This window comes from Sus scrofa, chromosome 9 (assembly GCF_000003025.6).
Source record: "Sus scrofa isolate TJ Tabasco breed Duroc chromosome 9, Sscrofa11.1, whole genome shotgun sequence".
Lineage (NCBI taxonomy): Eukaryota > Metazoa > Chordata > Mammalia > Artiodactyla > Suidae > Sus > Sus scrofa.
The window spans coordinates 124,891,374-124,917,602 of record NC_010451.4 but is presented as its reverse complement, the minus strand read 5'-3'; the positions used below and the strand labels follow the sequence as shown (position 1 = coordinate 124,917,602).

The following is a 26,229-nucleotide window of genomic DNA, read 5'->3' as shown; positions in this document are numbered from 1 at the left end:
GAGGAAGTACTTCTAACATCTTGAATATAAGTGAAGCCAATTATTTCAAAAAACGATTTTGTTTGGTGCCCTCGAGGTTTTTACACTTGAAACAATGAACTATCGAAGCGTCAAGATGAGGAAGCAGTAGAACTTTCTTTGTGAAAGGGGGAGAAAGGGGAACTGACAAAACTGTAGATACTCTTTGATCAGTTTCGTGAGCCCTATAAACACATAGAAGGTAAAGATCCCCTTAAAACTCTGTAGCACTTGCTCGCCCTGGGGAAATCCACATGCATCGGGGGCACGCACACCCCGCTGGAAGATCCCTGGGGTAAGTGAACCACACCCCATGAATCGACACCTACTGAGCTCAAAGAAGAATAACTTCCCCAGGGGAGGAGTCACGGGGCCCCTCGACCACCCTCCCAGTTTTGCCAGGATGAAGTTCAGCATGAGAGAAGGTTTGCTGCCTTAACCCACGACTTTCACTGAATCCAGGCAAAGAACTAGCTGCCTAGAGCAACATAAAGCCATAGAATTCTAAAGAAAAAAGAACTGCTGGACATCAGCTGCTTAGCACGCTCATTTTACAGAAAAGACAAGACTACCAGCCTGTTAAAAGGAAAGCCAGTACCAGAATGCAGCTTTTCTGAACTTGGTCCAGGGTGTGACAGAGGGCTAGCCATCCTCTGAAAATGTGTGTTCTTCTGTCCATTACGTAGGGTCAGTCCTGTCAGAGTCCTAGCCATTCGGTGCAGCCGTGTGACTGAGTGCCAGGCAAAGGAACTGGATGAAAATGACGTGCGCTGTTCCTAGCCTGGCTCATCCAGTGCCACGTGGCACCTCTCCAGGCTCTTTTCTCTTCCAGTTGTGTCCTATGGAGATAACCCCCAGGAAGGCCTTGGTAGCTGAATATAGACGATGAAAGAGCCTCTTTCAACTGGGGTCCCTGCTGACGTGTTAATGTGCCCAGTACTTTCCCACCAGCGAGAAAGAAACGTGTACTGTGTTTGAGCCATTATAAATGTTGGAGTCCACTGATGACACCAGTCCGCCTACCCGAGGTTTTATACACCGAACCACTCCTCCCTTTTTCTTTAGTTTGCCGGGTCACTTCAACCCCTCTTGTAAAGGTAATAGTTCTAGCACATGGAGATAAGAGTTTGGTCTATGGGTTAAAAGTTGCACGGACTAAATGGTAAAATAGCAGTAATTCTTCGCCCACTGGTCGTGTACTGTGAAAATAAAATGTCGACAGCCCCTACCACCCAATGATTTAAGACGCTGTGATGACACAGTGCCTAAAACAGAGTTTCTGGGTCTTCAGTGGTCCTCCTACCACCCTCTCCTGGGAGATGGAGAAGCGGGAACATCACTTTATCAGTTCACAATCCAGGGGTGAGAAGGGATAAGTTAAATCTTCAGAGCTAAGCAATAACGAAAGGAACAGGATAAAACCGAATTTCTAGGATTTGAGACCCAGAGGGACTCTCAGAGATCATCCCAATACTTCATAATGAGGCCCCAAAGGGTCAATTGAGCAATAACTTTTGAGTAGTATTACACAGATCAGGGTTCAAATGCACCCCCGACATTTATTAGCTGTAGGACCTTAATTTAAGTAGGTTTCCTAACCTTTCTAAACCTGCTTCCTCGTTCTTAAGAACAATCACACCCACCTAGCAAAGATGGTGATTAGGATTAAACAAGATAAAAAGTGTAGCGCGTAGCAGTGGCACAATAAATGCTCTTTCTTTCCCGCAACAAAGTCAGAATTCGAGCTCAAGCTTCCTCACCCCGCCCCAGTCCCTTTCTATACCCATCACACGGCCTCCAACTCCCAACCCCCGCCTTTCAGCAGTGGATCTTCAAGGACTTTTCAAGCCTCATTCATAATGGCCCCAGAAGCTCTTCCAAGTGGCCTGCGGGTTGTACAGTGCAAATGTAAAAAACCATTAACGTCTGTGCTCTCGTTTCTGGCTTTCATCGTATGATTCCAGGAGTTCCCGTTGTGGCTCAGCGGTAATTAACCCGACTAGTATCCATGAGGATGCAGGTTCAATCCCTGGCCTCTCTCAGTGAGTTTGGCTTGGATCCGGTGTTGGCTGTGGCTGTGGTGTAGGCCAGTGGCTACAGCTCCGATTAGACCCCTAGCCTGGGAACCTCCATATGCCACAGATGTGGCCCTAAGAATAAAAAAAAAAGAAAAATGCTTAGTTACTAAAAAGATAAAAAGACATTGGCTCACTGTGGAAGTAGTGTAGAAAGAAAATAACTAACCACATTTCCTTGCTCTGTGCTCCTTTTGGCTTTGGCTTCCTCAGGTGTAAACCAAAGGGCTCAAATTACATAATCAGCATAAAATTATTATCTATTCTAAAATTTTATTTATCTACTGAAGTCTCATCAAAAGCATCAGCAATTCTGAGTGTAATTTTTGTTTCTGTGACTTCGTGGCTTCGAGGGTGTCTGTGTATGCTGGCAAAGCACAAGTAGGTTGGAATAGGTTCTCTAACCTTGATCTTTTATAATAAAGTGGTCCTCAGTTTACAAAAGAGTAAGATAAACCATCTCTCTCTCTCTCTCTCTCTGTTTTTTTCTTTTTCAGGGTCACACTCACGGCATATGGAGGTTCCCAGGCTAGGGGTCTTCGAATTGGAGCTGTAGCTGCCAGCCACACCAGATCCTTAACCCACTGAGTGAGGCCAGGGATTGAACCCACAACCTCATGGATACCAGTTGGATTCATTTCCACTGCTCCACCTCAGGAACTCCTCAACCTCCTTTCAAAAACATGTGGCCATCAGAAAGCTGAAGAGCCTTGTTCTCTGGCACAGGGTTGAGTGTGACTCAAAGGCAAAAAAAAAAAAAATGAAAAATGGGAGTTAGGTTGAGGTAAACATCACGGAGGACACATCTGTATGAAATAATAAACGAGGAAAGAAAATAAGTGTCTTCCCCCAAAAGAGGAAAAATCCCCCACCCATGATGTGTATTCATTCAAGAAATATTTACAGAAAGGGGTAGGGAAAACCTTGGGTAGGCTTTTCACAGATGATCATGGTGGTGGGAACAAATTCCATATTCCTTGTGGCTTAAGATTTTAGCACTTATGACACCACACAGGTGACCCTAAGGGCATGAACTAACCAAGACCCAGAGGAGGCCATATCCCTTTCTTGACTGATTCATTCATTAAACAAATATTTATTGAGCGCCTTCTATACTCCAGGCTCAGTTCCAGGGCCTGGGGATACAGTGGTGAATAAAATATGCAAAATCCTTGCATTCATGAAATCACATTCTAGTGGCTAACTTACTTCTGGCCCTGGAATTTGTAAGATGAGGTTTCAGTCTTAAAGGTCATTTTTAAATGCGGCACTACATGTTTAGCTTAAGGGAAAAAAAAGCAATTAAGCTTCTTTTAAAGACCTCCACACATCCCACTGGCGTCCAATCATCGAAGGCAAAGAAAGGTTACACAGGTCATAGCTGCGCTGCAGACTCTTCGGTGCCAACTGATTAAAAACTACCTCCTCGCAGTCAGTTGGTTGGTTTGACAGGGATGAACGTCTCCAAGGTCTGGAATCTGGGATCTTTTCGAATTTGCAGTGGCAGAATTAAGGCTTAATGGGGACTTCCCAACTTGTTCCTTTTACAGGAAGGACACAAAGCATGTCTTTACTGTAGCACCAAAAAAACTTTATCTCCACAACTCCATTCTACTGTAGGAACTGGGATTAGGGCCCACATCCAACTACCATCCTCTACTGCCCTTGCTACCAACCAACCTGCACAACGATGAGACATAAAGTCCATCATTGCATGACGCATCATTCTATGACGAACTTCTGTGTCCAAAAGCCAGATCATCCTAGTAAAAGCTGCTTAATACCAAGGCTCAGAAACCTATGACGACGGTGGCTCTCTGATAATTACGAAGTGAACAGGAACTGGGCATGTGAATGAACACATATGTGCGCGCGCGCGCGGGCACACACACACCCCCTCTCGCGCTTGCATGGAGAGTTCCAAAATCACAGGATTCAATCACCAGCAGGAGTTACTGCAGCTGAACTAAAAATGAACCACTTACAACCCAAGGTTGTCCTTCTAGGCACTGACCTCTCCCTCCCGGAAGAATTGACAATGGCAGGCGGTCAAGTAAATACCTCACAGCCTCCTCCTGCTGTCCCAGGCCTCACAGCAAGCAGCTTTACAAAGATAAAATAATAACTATGTGCCAATCAAGCCTTCTTACACTAGCTCTGTGCAGTATCTGTCAAGGCCCCTCCCAGGCCAGTTCCTGCCAGGAAATTACTACTGCCCCAGGAATGGCTGACAGTTCAAGCGTAGCCCCTCCCTGGGTCTCTTGGTAAGTATTTTTCCCATTTCCTCAATTCTTCAAGCCTAAAAATTACTTTTGGATCATTTTAATTACAGGAGTTGGGGTACCTTAATCCTTAGAACAGCTCTGCCATGTAAATCCACACTGTTGCTCTGGTTTTATTGATAGGAAAATAGACGTGTACAAGACCACATGGCAGTTTTCTGAAGATAAAGTGACCTGAAATGGGATCTATTTTCTATCAGAGATGTCCACTATGAATCCCCCTGCTTCTCTTCTGCCTCCCCACACCCCTCCCCCATTCCCAGAGTCATGGGAACCTGGTGGATACTTAAGAGATACATAATGAGACACCAGGCACAGGACCCCTGAGGCAAAAATGGTTGTTGCATCCACTGAGCACCACATCAACTCAGTACAGAACAGGACTCCCCAGATAGTTATAACAGAATGTGGAACGGATTCCCTTCCAAGTTCTACCAAGAGGAAGCCCAAGGAGCTCCTAGACTTTCACCATTCAGCCTCAGGGACCCTAAGAGGGAGTTGGAGAGATCCAGTAAGAGTGGGTACAACAGGAGTTCCTGTGATGGCTCAGTGGTTGGCGAATCCAATTAGGAACCATGAGGTTGCAAGTTCAATCCCTGGCCTTGCTCAGTGGGTTAACTATCTGGTGTTGCCGTGAGCTGTGGTGTAGGTTGCAGACGCAGCTTGGATCTGGTGTGGCTGTGGCTCTGGCATAGGCCAGTGGCTACAGCCCCAACTGGACCCCTAGCCTGGGAACCTCCACAAGCTGTGGGAGTGGCCCTAGAAAAGACAGAAAGACAAAAAAAAAAAAAAAAAAAAAAAAGAGTGGGTACGATATCTAACTCCTCTTTGCAGTGCTCCTCTGTCACTCCCACATGCTCCCCAACCCACCCATTAGGTGCAATAGGGGCTGGGCAGGGGAGGGTAGTTGGAGGACTCCCAGAAAATTGCTCACTGAAGCTGGAAGTGACTTCAGACTCCACTGACAAATGTTCACTGAACTGAATCCAGGGACAGTTCATGGGGGAACCTGATGGGTGTCCACAGGAATCTGGGTGTTGAGGTTGAGCGGAGCCAACGGGCGAAAGCAGAGTGCAGGGAGAGGGCAGCAGCTATGCTCTCAACATGAAGATGCTGGAGTTTCCCAGGATCCAAGTGGACATTCTAAGGGGAAGCCAGGCCTGAGACATCTTGAGGGGACCCCATCTAAGTGAGCTGACTCAGTAACAGATTTGGGGGGTCAATCTCCAGAAAGAGGAGCTTATGTTGGAGTCGAAAAACACTAAAGTAGAGAGGTTCCCAGGGAAAAGCCTCCAAAGAACCCAGAAGTTCAGCCCACAAGAGAGAAGATACGTATAAGCATGTCACCCATGGAGAGCATCAGGGACCAAGAAAGAACTGGAGAAGCAGCATCCACATAAGCCAAAGGATTTTGCTTTCCTTCTAGTCACCTCCACCACTGATCCTACAGAAGAACCAGGAAAACAAAAAACAGAACAAAAACAGGAGATGGAAAAATGAAGAGCCAGAATATAGCATTATTGAAGGCAATAGTGGGGAGAGGTTGGGAACTGTGCCCTGCCCTGGACCTCATTGACTTGTATCCATTTACCAAACCTGGCTGCACAAGAGATTAAGACGGATCTTGAGGTCCTACCTGAGAGATCAGACCCCAGTTCTGCTCTGTCACTCTACTTCTTCCAAGCACACGACATGGGGTGAGGAAGCAAAGTAGGGAAATGGAGCACACTTTCTAGTCTAGTGAACTTCATCATGAGCACCCGGAAACTGGGAGTTCACACTGATATCCAGCTGGTCTTCAAGGTCAGCTCCAGGAAAGCTCGTATTAAGAAACTTTAAGGCTTCAGAGACCTAAAAATCAGCCTTTCTTCGTCCAAAGGGCCCCTGGTTTAGTGGATTGGTAGTCCCCAAAACTAAAACATAGAATCTGTTCAACAAATCCTTATCTGATTTCAGGGGCAACATCTGATTAATTCAAGTCTAAGTTTCCCCATCTGTTTTGAGTTTCTTGAAAATGGATTTTATCCAATTTCCGACATGAGAAGACTTCACATGAGATTTGTGTTAACAGTATTTTTTTTCCTTTTTAAGGCTGTACCTGCTGCATATAGAAGTTCCCAGGCTAGGGGTCGAATCAGAGCTGCAGCTGCCAGCCTACACCATAGCTACAGCAATGCAAAATCCGAACCATATCTGTGACCTACCCCACAGCTTACAGCAATGCCGGATCCTTAACCAACTAAGAGGCCAAGGATTGAACCCGCATCCTCGTGGATACTAGTCAGGTTCCTAGATCCTGAGCCACAACCAATGGGAACTCCCCATGTTAACAGTATTAAATGTATACTTTCAACATAATACTACGAGGTTGAAATCTGGGCATGCTTCCCTCAAGGCCTGGACCCAGTGGTACTAACTTAACAAAGCCACCATCAGAGGCTTGCAATTCTTCTCATATAGCCATGCCTCATCATAGAAAAGGTCAGTGGTTAGTGGTACAGTTTGGTTTATCATTAGGCTTAACTACATGGGCAATTTCCTATTACTTCATTTGGATCTGAGCAGGCTGGAGGTGGAAGTGGGAAGAGGAACCAGAATGTAGAATTAGGCTGGTCACAGCCACTGGGAGAACGGATACCATGCCAAGAACTAAGAGGAGGTTCAGTCTGGCAGGCAAAGCACCACATCCAGCAGACATATAATTGTCCAGACGGCAATGGCAAAGGAGCTGGAGTGGCACTGTCTCAACAGGCAGGCACAACACATTGGAGAATTGGCAGAAAGACACTCCAGAGAAGGTCTGGAATGCAGACCATAAGCCTCAAGGAATTATGTCAACAGATGGTAGAACCCAGACTCCAAGTTGGAATTTGGGGCAGAACTTTAGGCTCTGGGAAAAGGATAAGTAAAAACAAGGAAGGCACAGATGAATAGGCAGGTAAATCAGAACCAAGGTGGAGGAACCAAGATGGTCAGAAGGCCTGTTTTAAAAAACAGAGGACAGGAGTTCCCGTCGTGGCGCAGTGGTTAACGAATCCGACTGGGAACCATGAGGTTGTGGGTTCGATCCCTGCCCTTGCTCAGTGGGTTGACGATCCGGCGTTGCCGTGAGCTGTGGTGTAGGTTGCAGACGCGGCTCGGATCCCGCGTTGCTGTGGCTCTGGCGTAGGCCGGTGGCTACAGCTCCGATTCAACCCCTGGCCTGGGAACCTCCATATGCCGCGGGAGCAGCCCAAGAAATAGCAACAATAATAATAACAACAACAACAACAACAAATAAATCGTTATGCAGTTTTAAAAAAAAAAAAAAAAAAAAAAAAAAAAAAAAAAAAAAAAAAAAAATTAAAATGGTCTACCCACCTTGGTTCTGCCCAAACTGTTTGACACACCACTCTTGAAAAAAAAAAAAAAAAAAAAAAAAAAAAAAAAAAAAAAAAACAGAGGACAGGGATTGCACATGAGAACAAAGCAAACACTCAAACATTCAAACCAGGGCTAAGAGGCAGAGGCCGACCATGAGCCATGAGGGAAATGAAGCAGGGGGAGGCTGCAGAGAAGACCCAGTGGCTCCAGCTGGGGAGAGGAGAAAGCTTGGATAGGGAAAACCAAACACAATTTATGTCAGACCTAAGCAGAATCTGCAGATGACGAGATTAAAATCAAGGCATCTTTCATATTATATTTCCTCACATGCTCCACTTAAAATAAAATATGGTGATGTAAACAGAAAGATGGGCTCTCTAGAACACTCCTTGGAGTATCTTGTAAAGAGAGTATAGACATAAAGGACGGAGTTATAGCCCAAGTCCATGGCCTGGAGCAAATTTGGAACAGGCCCTAATCTAGTACCATAGATGACAGTACAATATAGTTCCAAGGATGCTTAATAAGTCTGGAGCAGTCACATTCAGATAGTGAAAATGAATTTTATTTTGTTTGGGGTTTTGTTTGTTTGTTCGTTTGTCTGGCTGTACCTGTAGCATGTGGAAGCTCCTGGGCCAGGGACTGAACCCATGCCACTGCAGTAACCAGAGCCACAGTAGTGACAATGCCAGATCCTTAATCCACTGAGCCACAAGGGGACTCCCTGAAAATGAATTTTAAAACATCATTCAGGGCAAATCACATCAACACATGTGAAGAAAACACGCTGGCTTGAACTCTATTAAATTCTGGGCCACTGACCTTGAAGTGAGTGTATTAGATGCTAAGGTTGCCTTGCCTCAGAAATCCTGGTACCACTGGCCAGATATCACAGTGTACAGTATCCAAAAATGGGAACACAACATATGTGATGAATAAGAAGGCCAAAATCTTTACAATTCAACTAAATGAGAGTATGGCTGTTATAGTTCTTCCTGTTCCAAATCAAGGCGATGGTACAAATATTTCTGATGAAACATCTTTTGTTTTGTATTGATGCTAAAGATCCTCTCTGAGTTCATTCAAACATAACACGGTTGCTCTAGCTATTTTATCAGTCAGGATACAGGAAGACAGAAATCATTTCCTGTTTCTACAAGGAAGGAATTTAGTGCAGGGCATTCCTTACAAAAGTGATCAAGGAACCCTAGAGTCCTAAACAGTTTCTTACACAGGAGTGTGATCTAGAGATTAGGGACAGCTGAAACACTGCCCACTGCCAGACTGGAGAGGGAGCAGGAGAAGGGGCTGGTACCAGAGTCCATGGGCTGGGCCCACAGGAGTATGCTGAGAGATGTTTAACAGTGGCCCCCTGGAGGTCCCGTCATGGCTCAGTGCTTAAGAAACCCAACGAGTATCCATGAGGACATGGGTTCAATCCCTGGCCTCGCTCAGTGGGTTAAGGATCCAGGATTGCTGTGAGCTGTGGTGTAGGTCACAGACGAGATTCGGATCCCACATGGCTGTGGCTGTGGTGCAGGCTGGCAGCTACAGCTCCAATTCAACCCCTAGCCTGGCAACCTCCATATGCCGCAGATTCGGCCCTAAAAAGACAAAAGACAAAACACAAACAAACAAACAAAAAAGCAGCCCTCTGTTAAAAGAAAGTTTGCAATTTCTGAAGTGCAGATGCTCCCACCAAGGCTTAAGTCATCGATGTGGTAACGCTAAACACAGATGTGGGGGAAAATGAACCAAAAATGAAAACCAAGTTGTTTTGCTCACAAGGTATGAGCTGGTTCCAGCACAAACCTAGGCTGGAGTCAGGTGATGGACGCTACAGACACGAGTGGACTTGGCTGCTGCAGTGGAACTGACAAGAGCAGAGTAGGGGGAATATACCACGAGGAAACATACCACCAGTCATATACTGGTGCCTCCTATTGGCTCAACCCAGCCAGGAAGATGCCCAAACAGGATCCCCCTACAACACAGAGCAGAGTAGGGAAAGGAGAGAACAGACCTGGAGTACCTGTAATCTTGCTGATACTTTTCATATACACTAGATTAATTTGGCAATGCTGGGTTGAATTGCATGGTGCTTACAATGGCAGAGGAAATATCAGCATGAAAACAAAAGTTCAAATTTGGCCTCAACATGCAAAACCAATGACAGTTTTGAATATCTGAGTAAATATTTAAGAGATAGGCTTCGAGGCATATGAGAATTTTTTTCATGGCATTGTTGGACATCTAATTTTATAAGACACATTTAAGAGGTATTTTGTGTATTACAAGGAGACTTTAAAGTGACTAAATTCCACTCATCACCTATTTTCTCATTAAACACTTGCCATCATTCTTTCAGCAACTGTTTCTTGAGCACGCAGTCTGTGTAGACTCTGATCCAGACACTTGGACAGAACAGACAAAATCCCTACCTTCAAGAAGCCTACACACATTAGATAACAGAAGTAAACAAGCAGACCATATAGAAAATTAGAAAGTGATAAAACAATGGAGAGAAAAAAACAGTGGAGTAGAGATGGGGAGCAATGAAGGGAGTTCACAATTTTTTTTGGCCACCCCTGCAGCATGTGGAAGTTCCCTGGCTTGGAATGAACCCGAGTCAGAGCAGAGAGCCAAGCCACTGCAGTGACAATGCCACATCCTTAACCCACTGCACCACAAGAGAACTTCTGGGGGGGACACAATTTTTAATAGACTGGTCAGGAAATGCTTTGCCAAGAAGATGTCATCTGAGCAAAGACTTGAAAAAAGCGAGAGAATGAAAGAAGAAAGAAGCCATGGAGACAGTTGTGGGGTGTGGAGAAAAGGTATCCAGGAAAAGGGACATGTCCCTGGGGTGGGAGTTGCCTGATACATCATAGGAGCATCAAAAAGACTGGGGCAGAGGCGGGGGAGAGGCAATACCGATCATGTCCTCCACTGTACGGTCTCTCGCTTTTGCCACCAGTGGAATGGGGAGCCATGGAAGGATTCTGAGCAGAGGAATAACATCAAGAGGGTAATGTTTAGGATGATGTGTAACTGTCCAACAGTCAGAGTAGGGAGACCAGTTAAGAGGCTACTGAAATAGTTCAAGTTCTCAGGAGATGACGTAGTCTAGATCAGGCTGGGAGAAGTGCAAGATGGAAAAATTGATCAGATTTGGGATGTATTTTGAATGCAGATACAATAGGATTTGCAGAAGGATTGAAAGGTGTGAGAGACAGTGAGAAGTTCAGGGATGACTAAAAGTGGGGGCCCCGTAGATGATAACTGCTATGAGTGGACCAGCTTTAGGGAGAAAAATCAGGCTTTGTGTCTGAACATGCCAAGCTGGGGATAGCGATTGGATTTTTAAGACAAGGAATTGAACAGATGTTGACTAGAATACTCTACCTCATGTTCAGGTGGAGGTCTAGGCTGAAGATACACTTTTAGGAGTTGTCGACATGTAGACAGAATTTAAAACCATGAAACTGGATCAGATTCCTAACACCAAGGGACTGAGCCTGGCAACCCTTTCTGAACTGAGGTTCTGTAAAAATTATTTTTAAAGCAAGACAAGAAATTTTTTTTTTTTTTTTTTTTTGCTTTTTAGGGCCATATGGAGGTTCCCAGGCTAGGGGTCAAATCAGAGCCATAGCTGCCGGCCTACGGCACAGCCATAGCAAAGTCAGATCCAGATCTGAGCCACATCTGAGACCTACACCACAGCTCAAATGGCGGATTCTCAACCCACTGAACAAGGCCAGGGATCAAACACGTGTCCTCATGGATGCTAATTTCAACTTCAACAAAAAAAAATTTAACATAAAAATTTCTCTTCCATTTGAGCCACTACCCTCCTCGCCTTTAGTGTGCATTGTGTGTCCACATTATACATTTACTGTATCCCCTTAGCAGACACAGGAGTACCTACTTGAAAAAAAGAAAAAAAAAAAAAAGCAATTTCCTCCTGGTGCCAACAAGTAATTCTTCAGGAGATAACATTGCTTTCTACATCCTGTGGGGGTCACAATGACCCACTACTCCCCTTGCTGGACTATGCAAACTGTTAATATGTTACTTAGATGAATACCTCTTTGTCTTAAAGGCTTACATAACTGTGTTTTTTGACCTCTCCCTGGCAGAACAGTGCTCAGAGCTTTCTGAAAGACTGTCTCCTAGGTTATAATTCTTGGGGTGGCTCCAATAAAAATTTCCATTTCTCTTTTGGATTGACTATTGATCAGTTCTCTTGTCAACAGATATTTAAGACACAATGTGGGACAAATGTTGGATAGAACACTCTATCTTCAGTGTTCAGGGAGAGGTCTAGGCCAGAGGTATAAATTAAGGAGTCATCAATATATAGATGGAATTTAAGGCCTTGGAACTGAATCATAGACCTAACGTGTGGACTGAGCCTGGCAACCCTTCTAAACTGAGGTTCTGGGAAAAATTTAAGACAGTTCCTGAAGGCGCCCATTGTATGTAACAAATTAATTTCCCCTCCTATGCATCTAGAATGATACTAGTTACTTCCCTTGGGAAAAATGAAAAAATAGCTCTTCAAATTACCTTCCGTGTCATGTGGTTCAGATAAGGACCATCCATGGGAGAGGCTGATTCGGGGACTGTGGAGTAGAGAGCAAAGAGGAGGGAACAGAGAAAACCAAGAAGTGGCCAGTGAGGTGGGAAGAAGCCCAGGAGAGAGTGGAAAGCTGGAAGGCCAGTGGAGGGAGTGATCAAGGTATCAAGTGTAGCCAGTGGGCCCCATGAGGTGAGCACTGAGAACCTACGGGCTACACAGAGATCTAGCGATCTTGACAAGGACAATTTCAGTAGACAGGTTGGGACTGGATTTAAAAGAGAATGGGAAGAATGAGCCTCCCTTAGATTAAAGTTATATGGTGATTCAAACTGGATCAAAACTTCCTATTAATACTTTTTCAAGCTTCTGGGTCAATCTGATGGAAGATTCTTCTGAGTGGGCTTAGGTGTTTAGAAAATGATACCCATTTGCAGAAATTTATCTCTTAATAAGATTTTTTTTCAATGCTGGACAATCAACAACACAAAAACATTTCTGACCTTGAGGCTCCAAATGACCACATAAATCCAGATTTTAAATATTTGTGTTCATCATAAATAGTCTGCTAGAATTTCTGGTTAACTTGAAAGCAAGTAGTTCTTAGAAAAACTTTTTTGTGTGTGGGGGGCTATTTTAGGGCTGCACCCATGGTATATGGAGGTTCCCAAGCTAGGGGGTCAAATTGGAGCTGTAGTCACTGGCCTACGCCACAGCCACAGCAACGTGGAATCTGAGCCGCGTCTTCGACCTACACCACAGCTCACGGCAACGCCAGGTCCGTAACCCACTGAGTAAGGCCAGGGATCAAACCCATGTCCTCATGGATCCTAGTCGGGTTTGTTAACCACTAAGCCATGAAGGGAACTCCTAGAAAACAATTTTTAAGATAAATTCATGCTAATAAAATAGAACCTATAATAACACATTGGGCTTTCACATGAATTTCATTTGCCAAAAATCTTTAAAAGTCACTGATACAATCCAATTATTCCCATTGTTTCAAACTTCCTTTTTTTTTTTTTTTTTTTTTTTTTGCTTTTTTAGGGCCACACCCTCAGCATATGGGGTTCCCAGGCTAGGAGTCCAAGGGGTCCAATCAGAACTACAGTTGCCAGCCACAGCCACAGCCACCCACAGAAACATCAGATCCGAGCCGCATCTGCAACCCTACGACCTACACCACAGCTCACGGCAACGCCGGATCCTTAACCCACTGAGCAAGGCCTGGGATCGAACCCACATCCTCATGGTTCCTAGTTGGATTCGTTTCCATCCGACTGCGCCATGACAGGAACTCCTCAAACTTTCCTATACCCATCACATATATGGAGAACTTCAACCACTCGAAAGTTGGCAGCCAGCAATGTAAAATAGACTGTTCTGTAGGTCTTATGATCCAGGGGTCTGTTTATGTGATTTGAACCAATCACATACATTCTCTAAACTCTAGTTTCTTTTTCTATAGGCCAAAGGATAATGCTGGAAGGATTCATTAAAAATGCTTTAAAATACAGTTTCTCAGTAGTGAAAGTAAGTAACATATTAACACTGGACTAACCAGACCAATTGGAAAGTTTGAGATGTTTACTGACCTAGTCAGAGGGCCCAACTGACTCAAGCGAACTGAACAAAAAGGATCTAAAATAACAGAAGGTAGAAACATCATGTGCAGAGCTCTTAGAAAAGACGCTGCAGGGAGCTTGCCATAGAGCCGACGCACTCTGCAGCTCTCAGGTGCCATCAGCATGATGTCATATCTGAAAGAGCAGCCTCCACATGTGCACTGTGTCACCCACACCTCCACTTATGTGGCTGCCACTCCTTCCCTCTTAGATCATCCAAAAGGTTTGGTCACTGGGATATAGACACTTGAGATTCTGAGGACTACTCACTTTTCATTTTTAAGACTTTTTGAAAACAACTGCAGAAATACCAAGACCTTTGGAAAAAGGGCTGATCTTACTACATTTTGAGCCAGACTGCAAACCCGAGAGAAATGGAAATATTACAAGCCTCTTTTCCTGAAATCCCTGTCAGAGCTGCTCCAGCAATTTCTTGGCTTTACACTTGACCTCAAAACAGGACAATCTCCTTTTCCAAATCCATCTGCTTTTTTAGCTTTGGCTCCAGCCTTATATTTAAATATGCAATTAAGTCAGGCAAAACTGCCCCATGGTGCCAGTAGAAGCCAGATTTCCAAATCCGAATTATGATATGACCATAGCATATACAAATCAAATTGGTAAACTCAAATCATAGATCCGATGCCTAAATGTTCGACTCTGAATCACCAGCAACCTATTACCAGCAACGTGCTCCCATACATTGTCAGACTAGCTAAAAGACAAATGCTCAATGTTGAAACAAGCTTCAGCAAGGGTTTGGGCCCAGGCTGGTAAATGCCAGAAACTTCAGTCGATGTTATTTCATAGCTAGAGTTTTAAAATCCAGAGTAGCTTAGAGGCAAGACTGAAAGAAAAAGTGGTTACAGTGTTTAATGTAAAGAATCTAAGTCCAGAACTTGAAGCTCATCTTTGATTTCATCAGTCTGGCCTTAGCAGAAGCTGCTGTAAGCAGTGCTGCGTAGCCCCCTCCTGCCTGCGTGGAGCTATACCTCTGGCTACACCTCCTCCACAGCACTCTCCTGGGGACCGCTGCATCCAAGAATTCATGCAGCCAGTGCTCTTGGAAACAAAATTTAACCTTTCCCTTCCCAAGAGATATAAAACACTCTCCTGTGGTCCCTCACCCGGAGCTGTTTTCCTGGGCAAATGACCAGAGGAACATCCATTCAGAAAATGAGAAATCAGGTTGCCAAGTAAAGCAGAAGTCAAAGAAATGACATTGAGGGAAGAGGCCGTTCTGTCCTGTCCTTTGCCCTAAAAGCCCTTCAAAAATCTCTAGAAGACTGGTTTAAATTTGGTCCAGGCCCAAGACAGGAATGTATTCCTTCAAAGGGACAGAGGAGGGTTCTGGAAGACAGTAGTCCTGGGAGGTCCAAACCAAAGGTCAAGACCAACTTAAGGCCGACTCTGGTCAGTTCTGGACTGCATCCAACTTCTGGAGCCTGGCTCAATTCTAACTCAAACCACATGCTCAGCTCCAGAACAATGCTTAATATTGTTTGCACGAGGGAGGCCTCCAAGTTGGGTTGGATATCAGAGGTGTGTCCTGGTGAGCAGCAGGGCTTCTGGTTGGCTTTTATTCCGGCTCAGCTGTCTACCCTCAGGACTGGAGCAAAACTTGACCAGCTTCTCACGCCCCCTCATTTCATGTCTCTTCTGTGTAACCTAGGATGTCACTTCATCATGTCAGATAGCATGAACTTAAGAAAGAAAGAGATGAAGGAGGGAAGGAAGAAAGGAAGAGAGGAAGGGAGGGAGGAAAGTCTATTTGAAAAGAGAGAGAGCGGGAGTTCCCGTTGTGGTGCAGCAAAAACAAATCCGACTAGGAACCGAAAGGTTGCGGGTTCGATCCCTGGCTTTGCTCAGTAGGTTAAGGATCTGGCATTGCCATGAGCTGTGCTGTAGGGTGCAGATGTGGCTCGGATCTGATGTTGCTGTGGCTGTGGTATAGGCCGGCAGCTGTAGCTCCAGTTGGACCCCTAGGCTGGGAACCTCCATACGCCGTGGGTACAGCCCTAAGAAGCAAAAAAAAAAAAAAAAAAAAAAGGAAAAGGAAAAGAAAAGAAAGAAAGGAAGAAAGAAAAGAAAAGAGAGAGGTAAAAGAAAACCCAATGGGGAGCTCCCATCATGGCGCAGTGGTTAACGAATCCGACTAGGAACCATGAGGTTGCGGGTTCAGTCCCTGCCCTTGCTCAGTGGGTTAAGGATCTGGCGTTGCTGTGAGCTGTGGTGTAGGTTACAGACGTGGCTCGGATCCCACGTTGCTGTGGCTCTGGCGTAGGCCGGCGGCTACAGCTCTATTCTACCCCTAGCCTGGAAAACTCCATATGCCATGGGAGCGGCCCCAGAAAAGACAAAAAAAAAAAAAAAGAAAAAAGAAAGAAAGAAAACCCAGTGGGTCAAATAATTTTCAGCTTCCAGTTAACAACCTTGATGCATGCCCTTCACCACCCTAAAGAGGTAAGAAACGTGCAGACCATACGCATTTAGCCCTTCTGCTTTCTTTCCACGGCCTTCCAGGACTGTTTAGGTGTACTTTGCTCCACTGTTTGACTCATGTATTAAAAAGATCTTTTGATTTCCCTGTTAGCATTTTGTGCTTTGTTTTGTATTTTTTAAACTATTACGCAGCAAAATTGACTTTTTTGGTGTACAGTTCTATGAATCTGAACATATATATAGGTTTGTGTAAACACCACCACTGTCAGGACGCAGAACAGTACCATGACCCCAAGAAATTTCCTGGTGCTATTCCTTCACAGTAACACCCTCCCCAGACTCCTAACCCAGCCACCACTGACCTGTCGTTCATAAATAGATTTTTTTTTTTTTTTTGTCTTTTTGCTATTTCTTGGGCCGCTCCGGCAGCATACGGAGGTTCCCAGGTTAGGGGTCGAATCGGAGCTGTAGCCACTGGCCTACGCCAGAGCCACAGCAACGCGAGATCCGAGCCGCGTCTGCAACCTACACCACAGCTCATGGCAACGCCGGATCCTTAACCCACTGAGCAAGGGCAGGGACCGAACCCGCAACCTCATGGTTCCTAGTCAGATTCGTTAACCACTGCGCCACTATGGGAACTCCCGTAAATAGATCTTTAATAGTTTCTTTGTTCCACATTCCCAAACACAGTAAAAATGCTATTATTTATAGCTTGAAAGTTAAGTATCTCATTATGGCAGTTATTTTAACTCATATTAAAATGTACTCAAAATAAAAATGTAAATTTATGTTAATAAGCACGAAACTATAAAAGGTGAGCCATCTGAAACTACACCTCCAATTCCAGCCAATATCAACCTAGGATCAGGCAGCCCAGAAAACGCACCCCACTCTATTCACGAAGGCCTGAACCTTCTCTCATTCGCCCATGAACTTCCACTCACCCTGCTCTCGAATGCCTTTTAATCAGCCTAACATTCAGAACTGACGATGTATACAGTTTATCTAGTTCTGACCTGCTGCTCCCTCTTGGGCATGGACTGCACTCACTCTTGCACTCTATGAACCTCTGCATTCTCTAATTATTTCACCTGGGCCAACTTTAGCCTTCAAGACCCAAACCCCAGGAGGGGCCTTAGGCCAATACACTTTCTTGGTCCAACCAGGTTCCAAGCAAGAGGCAAGTTCTGAAGATACTACATTTCCCCAAATTGCCACGCAATTATCTGAAATGTCCACATCTATGTATCTATCACATATACAACTTTTTTAAAAATACAACATATTAAAGGGAGGTCCTGTTTTCGCTCAGTGGTAATGAACCCAATTAATATCCATGAGAATGTGGGTTTGATCCCTGGCCCGCTCAGTGGGTTAAGGATCCGGTGTTGCCATGAGCTGCAGTGTAGGTCACAGATATGGCTCGGATCTTGTGTGGCTGTGACTGTGGCGAAGGCCATCAGCTGCAGCTCCGATTCACCCCCTAGCCTAGGAACTTCCATATGCTGCAGGTGTGCCCTGAAAAGAAAGAAAGAAAGAAAAAGTATAATATATTAAGAACTCAAAAAGTACATTATATAGCACTATATTACAATCAATAATATATTAAATATATATGATTCCAACATTGTATATACTGTATATATAAATACATTATTGCAAGATTTTTAAAATGGGATTTCACAGAAATGATAATACATTTTGAATATTCAGTGAGGTGTCCCTTTATGTTGAATCTTTATAGGTTGACCAGTCTATTGAACAGTCTATTTCTTATAAAAGTATATGGTCTCAAGATTTACATAATACATCATTCTTAACACTTGAAGGCTATTAAAATCCAACATTATTAAATTAACATTAGTTGTGCATTTCTTTTTTTTTTTTTTTTTTTTTTTTTGGTCTTTTTGTCTTTTTGTTGTTGTTGTTGCTATTTCTTGGGCCGCTCCTGCAGCATATGGAGGTTCCCAGGCTAGGGGTTGAATCAGAGCTGTAGCCACCAGCCTACGCCAGAGCCACAGCAACGCGGGATCCGAGCCGCGTCTGCAACCTACACCACAGCTCACGGCAACGCCAGATCGTTAACCCACTGAGCAAGGGCAGGGACCGAACCCGCAACCTCATGGTTCCTAGTCGGATTCGTTAACCACTGCGCCACGACGGGAACTCCAAGTTGTGCATTTCTAAGTTTATATAATCAATAAGTTTCCAGCCTCATCAAATTGCTCAGCTCTTCCAACTAAACTTAATTCTATATAAAAATATGGCTTACTGATGTTTTAGATAAAGCTGAGGTTTATATTCTCTTCTCTCTCTCTCAACAGCACTATCATCTTTTTTTTTTTTTTTTTTTTTTTTTTTTTTTTTTTTTTTTTGTCTTTTTGCTATTTCTTGGGCCGCTCCTGCGACATACGGAGGTTCCCAGGCTAGGGGTCCAATCAGAGCTGTAGCCACCGGCCTACGCCAGAGCCACAGCAACGCAGGATCCAAGCCGCGTCTGCAACCCACACCACAGCTCATGGCAACGTCGGATCCTTAACCCACTGAGCAGGGGCAGGGACCGAACCCAAAACCTCATGGTTCCTAGTCGGATTCGTTAACCACTGCGCCACGACGGGAACTCCAACTATCATCTTTAACCATTGCCAAATTAGTGAATTTCCTAACACTAGAGAAAAACTTGTTGCCTTATTTCTTTGCATAAACTTACATCTTTGTTCCTCAATTTCTGAGCTGTTATAAATCCAATAAACCAATAATATGAAACACTTCTTCACTGCAGTCCTTTTTGGAACAAGCCAAAGAACAAATGGACAGACACATTTTTTTTCAAGCGTCTCTTTTCTTCCTCATTAACTCACACTTGTGATATGATAGAGCTATCACTTCAAAGCATGTTTGTGATAGTGAAATGCTCACTAAACCTGAAGTGTAAATCCATCATTCTTGTCCCTGACACATTAGTATGTTAACCTCCAGTTGGGAATAGCTGAAAAAGAGCTCCAATCTGAATGTTTCCTATATATATTGCACCTAAAAGAATCTGCATCTATGGTAAATAACCAAGTCAAATTCATTTTGTTCAATTTGTACGAAGAAATACAGATTTTTTCACTGAGATAAATACTTAAATTCAAAAGGTTAAATATGATACAAAATTAACATACAAAAAGGAGTTTCTATTCATTAACAGCAAATTTTCCTAAAAAAATAATCTGTCCCATTAATAATAGCATCAAAAAGAATAAAATACTTATGAATAAATTTAGCTAAGAAGGTGATAGATTTCTACTCTGAAAACTGTAAGACGTTGATGAAAGAAGTCCAAAAAACACATATAAATGGAAAGGTATCCCATGTTCATGAACTGGAAGAAATGGATATTGTTAAAATGTCAATACTACCAAAAGCCAACTATAGATTCAGTGCAACCCCTATCAAAATTCCAATGGCCTTTTTATAGAAGTAGAAAAAAAAGTCCTAAAGTTTTATTAAACCGCAAAAGACTGCAATTAGCCCAAGAAATCCTCAGGCATCACACTTCCTGATATCAAGCTATAGTAAAAAAAGAAACTATAGTCATCAAAACAGTATGGTATTGAGATAAAAACAGACAAATAGACCAACAAAACATAATCAATAGTCCAGAAATAAACCCAAACATATACAATCGACTAATATTTGACATGGAAGCCAAGACTACTCAAAGGAGAGAAGACTGTCTCTTCAATAAATGGTACTGGGATAATTGAATATTCATATGGAAAAAAAAGAAAGTGGGTCTATATCTTATACCACTTACAAAAATCAAATTGAAATGGACTAAAGACTTTAATGTAAGACCTAAAACCATGAAATTCCTAGAAGAAAACACAGAAATAAGACTCCTTAGGAGTTCCCATCATAGCTCAGTGGTTAATGAATCCGACTAGGAACCATGAGGTTGTGGGTTTGATCCCTGGCCTTGCTCAGTGGGTTGAGGATCTGGCATTGCTGTGAGCTGTGGTGTAGGTTGCAGACAAGGCTTGGATCCCACATTGCTGTGGCTGTGGTGTAGGCTGCAGACAAGGCTTGGATCCCACATTGCTGTGGCTGTGGTGTAGGCCGGCAGCTAACTCCAATTAGACCCCGAGCCTGGGAACCTCTATATGCTGCAGGTGCAGCCGAAGAAATGGCAAAAAGACAAAAAAAAAAAAAAAAAGACTCCTTGACATCAGTCTTGGTAATCATTTTTTGATATGATACCTAAAGCACAACCAACAAAATAAAAAATAAACAAGTGGGGGAGTTCCCATTGTGGCTCAGCAGTAACAAACCTGACTAGTATCCCTGAGGATGCAGGTTCAATCCCTGGTATCACTCAGTGGGTTAAGGATCTGGTGTTGCCATGAGCTGTGGTGTAGGTCACAGACACGGTTCAGATCTGGAGTTGCTGTGGCTGTAGCGTAGGCTGGCAGCTGCAGCTCCAACTAGACCCCCAACCCTGGGAACTTCTATATGCTGTGGGTGTGGCTCTAAAAAGACCAAAAAATAAAAATAAAATAAAGAAGTGGGACTACATCAAACTAAAAAGCTTCTGCACTGCAAAAGAAACCATCGACAATGCAAAAAGACAATCTATGGAATGGGGGAAGATATGCAAACCATACATGTGATAAGGAGTTATATTCAAAATATATGAAGAACTCATACAACTCAATAGCTTAAAAATAAAACCAAATTCAAAAATGGGCAAAGGACCTAAGTAGACATTTTAGATATATGAAAGGACAGCAAGTATATGAAAAGAGGCTCAACATCATTAGTCATTAGAGAAATGCACATTAAAACCACAATGCTGTATTACCTCATGTCTGTTAGAATGCCCATCATCAGAAAGACAAGAGATAACAAATACTGGCAAGGATACACATGGGAACACTTGTGCACGCTTAGTAGGACTGTAAAGTGGTACAGCCACTATGGAACACAGTATGAGGGATCCTCAAAATATTAAAACTAGAACTACCCCATGATTCAGAAATCCCACTTCTGGGAATATATCCAAAATAAATGAAAACACTATCTCAAAAAGACAACTGCACCCCCATGTTCATAACAGTGATATTTACAATAGTTAAGACATGGAAATAAACCTAAGTATCCAATGATGAATGAATAGACAAAGAATGTGTGAGATATATAATATGTATAAATGTTATATAACACATATATATATAACATGTTAAATATAAATACAATGTTATATATTTTATACACTTTATCTAATACATATCATTCAGCCAAAAAAGAGAGTATCCTATCATTTGCAACAACATGAATAGACCTTGAATGCATTACACTAGGTGAAATTAGTGAGACAAAAAACATATGGAAGTTCCCAGGTGAACTTGGAGCTACAGCTGCTGGCCCACATCACAGCCGCAGCAATGCAAGATCTGAGCTGTGTCTGCAAACTACACCACAGCTCATGGCAACACCAAATCCTTAACCTACTGAGCAAGGCCAGGGATCAAACCCACATCCTCATGGATACTAGTTGGATTCGTTTCTACTGAGCCACAACAGGAACTCCCTATATGTGGAATCTTTAAAAAGAAAAAAAGCCAAACTTGGAAAAAGAGATCTGTTTTGTGGTTATCAAAGACAGAGGGTGAGGATGGGGGAATTGGAGGAAGGTAGTCAAAAGGCACAAACTGCTAATTATAAGATAAATAAATAAGTACTAGGGATGTAATGCATAATACGATGACTATAGCTAACACTCCTGTGTGATATGCGGAGAAGCTGTTATGAGAGTCATTCTTGAGGTCTCATAAGGAGAAAATTCTTTTCTTTCTTTCCTTTTTAATGTATCTGTATAAGATCGATGTTAGTTGAATATATTGTGGTAATCATTTCACAGTATATATAAATCAGATCATCATGCTCTGCATCTTACACAGTAATACATGTCAATAATTTCTCAGTAAAACAGTCCTTTAAAAAACAATTTAGTTGGTTAAAGATACAGACAAATAAAAAAAAATCTCAGCTAAGTCTATAGACATGTCTGCCTTTGAATCAAGTATATTTTCATCTGGCAACAATGGGATACATTTCCTTTTTATTTTTTATTTTTTATTTATTTATTTTTTTGTCTTTTTAGGGCCACACCCATGGCATAAGGTTCCCAAGGCTAGGGGCCCAATCGGAGCTGTAGCTGCTGGTTTACACCACAGCCAGAGCAACGCCAAATCCTAGCCATGCCTGCAACCTACACCACAGCTCACGGCAACGCCGGATCCTTAACCCACTGAGCAAGGCCAGGGATCGATTCCGCAACCTCATGGTTCCTAGTCGGATTCATTCACACTGTGCCACAACAGGAACTCCTGGGATACACTTTCATTCGCAGTATTTGCTTTCTCTCAAATAAGCAGTGTTGGCTTCAGAATTTTGGCCTTCATTGCTTAGATGATCTCTTTTGATAATCAGTTAAGGATGCCTCATGGGTATTAATCCACTTTCAGGGACACATCGTAATAAATATTAACATCTATATTGTTATTTTGCCTCTTCAAGCATTAGCCCCAATCTCCTTTCTCTCTCTATTTCCTTCCCTTCCCCTGTCCTTGAATTTTTCCTTTTTCCCTCTCTTTAGGACCTCATGAAAATACAAATGGTTAAAATCCTATCTATTCTTGATTAAAATGATAAAATTTAGCATTCTTTAAAATTTCTGTATCTACATCTTCAAAAGCTAAACGGTATCACTGTTCAACTGCCCATATACATATACACACAACATTGTGTAAATATCCCCAGGTGTTCAAAACCAGCCTAGAGCCTATCCACGGATGTACAAAGGGTCTGTAGTCCCCAGAGTTAAACCCTGCTCCACAACCTCATTCCCACACAGTCAACCATTCACTCTCCCCTGACCTACCGCTCACCAAGCTTTTAGCCCTTCCTTCGGTCAATACTGCTGAGCTCAAATTAACTCGTGTCTCCCCTAAGAAGCCTGTCCCAGCCCCTTCAACTCACATGGCTTCGTACATTTTCTGGCTTTCTTATAATTCAGCATTCAATGTCCCTGTAAATGATTCATACAGGTAAGTTATACCTCTAAATCTCACTGGTCACCCCGAGAGCAGATACAGTGTACCTTATTCCTCTGCAGTTTCTCCCATAGCACCGGACACAGTGCCAGAAGCCCAATGTCTATCTGTTGAATGATCCACCCACCCATCTGCTTATCCTTCAGTTAGGCTCTGTCCTACCACCACAGCTTTGCCCAAGGAGAAGGATGGGGCCACAGACAACACCTTTTTAAGCAGAATCTAGATTATGCAGAGTTCAGGGGCTATCACTCACCATATTCTTTTCTTTCTTTTTTTTTTTTCTCTTTTCTTTCCAAGGCTGCATTAGCAGCATATGGAAGTTCCCAGGCCAGGGGTCAAATCGGAGCTGCAGCTGCCAGCCTACACCATAGCCACAGCAACACCAGATCCAAGCCACGTCTGCCACCTACACAACAGCTCATGGCAATGCTGGATCCCAGACCCAGTGAGCAAGGCCGGGGATTGAACCTGCATCCTCATGGATACTAGTCGGATTCCTTTACACTGCACCACAACGGGAACCCCTATCACTCACCATTTTGTGCACTCATTCATATGTACCTGGCAAAGACGGATGAAATTCCTGCTATGGGTCAGGCACTACACTAGGCACTGGAGATGCAAAAATGACAGAAATGTAAATAAATGATTTCTGGTGTGCTACCGGCAGTAACGGGGTACACACAAGGCAGCGGTAGACATGGAGTAGGCAACTATCTAGAAATGTTAATAAAGTCATCACTGAGAGCAGGATGCTTGAAATGGATGTTGAAAGAACTAGTATGAATTTAACGGATGAGCTAGAATGGGGAAGGCATCCCAGGAGAGGAACAGCAAACGCAAAGGAACAAACGCGTGGAAGTAACACGTCGCCTTCGTCCCTTCCTCTCTTTCCCTAGTCAGCCAACTCACTTTTCGTATTTGCTCACATTTCAGTAAAGACAACTCATTTCATCTTCAGGATTATTTACTTGAACGTAACAGGAGTTTATTTTTAAAGACTGAGGAAGGTGCATTGCCTAGCAAATATGTCAAAATGCTAAATAAGTTCAGAATTTTGGGCTTGGGAAGCCAGTCCAAATCCAAATTATGGATGTGGAAAAAAAGTAGATGTGACAGACTCAACATTCATATTTTAGGTTATATGTTTTCATAGAGAAAAATTTTACTATAATTTTAATTGTAATGATCTGCCTGTCTTCAAGGGATAATAGAATATCAAAAAGTGGTTTTAAAGTTATTTATCTAATGTTTCCATTCCTGTGTCATTCATTTCTCCAAATGAGTTTCAGTTCCTTTGCCTGCTGGCTTTATAAACCTCTCTTGGGCTTTAACAGCCATGGAATCACTTTTACTGTGAAGTTTAATATCCTGCTTTAAAATCCAAATATGATTCACATATTGCATCTTCAGTATTTCTAAAACAAAACAATCTGCTTGGACTTAAAAAAATTACTTTTCCCCAAAACACTTAAAAACATGCTTTCCAATATCTGGAAATGGGACTCGTTTAAATACACTCAATAATACTTCTTTGGGCTCATTTTCCTGCCATTTTAAGAAGAAAAAATAATAACACTGCTAAAGTAATTTTATTTAAGAAATAGGCACTAGTGGTATTAAAATGCATATAGTCTGGTTTTTTTAAAGTTTTTTTTTTTTAAGTCAAGAACAAATGGTTGCCAAGGTGCCATTCTTGGCACTTATTACTTTTTCAGAGACCTGAGCCTATAATTGCTTTTAAAGACATGAAAACCTTCATTTTTTCTCCCCTGATAAAGTCAAAGACTTCATGGAGTTCCCGTCATGGTGCAGTGGTTAACGAATCCAACTAGGAACCACGAGGCTGCGAGTTCAATCCCTGGCCTTGCTCAGTGGGTTAAGGATCCGGCGTTGACGTGAGCTGTGATGTAGGTCACAGACTCGGCTCGGATCCCAAGCTGTGGCTCTGGCGTAGGCTGGTGGCTACAGCTCCGATTCAACCCCTAGTCTGGGAACCTCCATATGCCACCGGAGTGGCCCAAGAAAAGGCAAAAAGACAAAAAAAAAAAAAAAAAAAAAAAAAAAGCCAAAGACTTCATATCTGAGATCCTAGAGGATGCTCAGAAATTTATAATAAAGACATAAAGCCTCACTGATGGTGCTACATAAAAGGTGTTTTTATTATTGTTAACCTCAGATACACAAAAACAATCAGTTAAACAAGCAAGCAAAACTTCCCCAAAAAAGTCATTTAAAACTATTTTTTTTTCCTTTTTTAGGGCCACACCCGTGGCACATGGAGGTTCCTGGGCTAGGGATCCAATCAGAGCCACAGCCACAGCCACAGCAGATCTGAGCTACATCTGTGACCTACACCACAGCTCATGGCAACACTGGATCCTCAACCCACTGAGCAAGGCCGCAACCTCATGGTTCCTAGTTGGATTTGTTTCTGCTGCTCCACAACAGGAACTCCTAAAACTACTGTGAGTTGTTTCATATAACTGAGTTCAGCTCTTGGCCTCTTCATAGCCACTGGAGTTCTAGGAGCCCCCAAAGTTGAAAACAGCAAGAGAATGAAAACCTGGATCCTCATACTATAAGGGTGAGATAATGATAATAAAAATAAAAATAGAATTACCATATGACCCAGCAATTCCACCCCTAGGTATTTATCCGAAGGAAACAAAAAGACTAATATAAAAAGACATATGCACCCCTATGTTCACTGCAGAATTATTTATAATAGCCAAGATA

The 26,229-nt window shown here is 43.0% G+C and overlaps 1 protein-coding gene across 3 annotated transcripts in view; it reads right to left on the bottom strand.

Moving 5' to 3' along the window:
- The window catches only part of RGL1 (ral guanine nucleotide dissociation stimulator like 1), a 294,657-nt gene that overhangs the window by 225,412 nt on the left and 43,016 nt on the right, over positions 1-26,229 (bottom strand). The window lies entirely within an intron of this gene.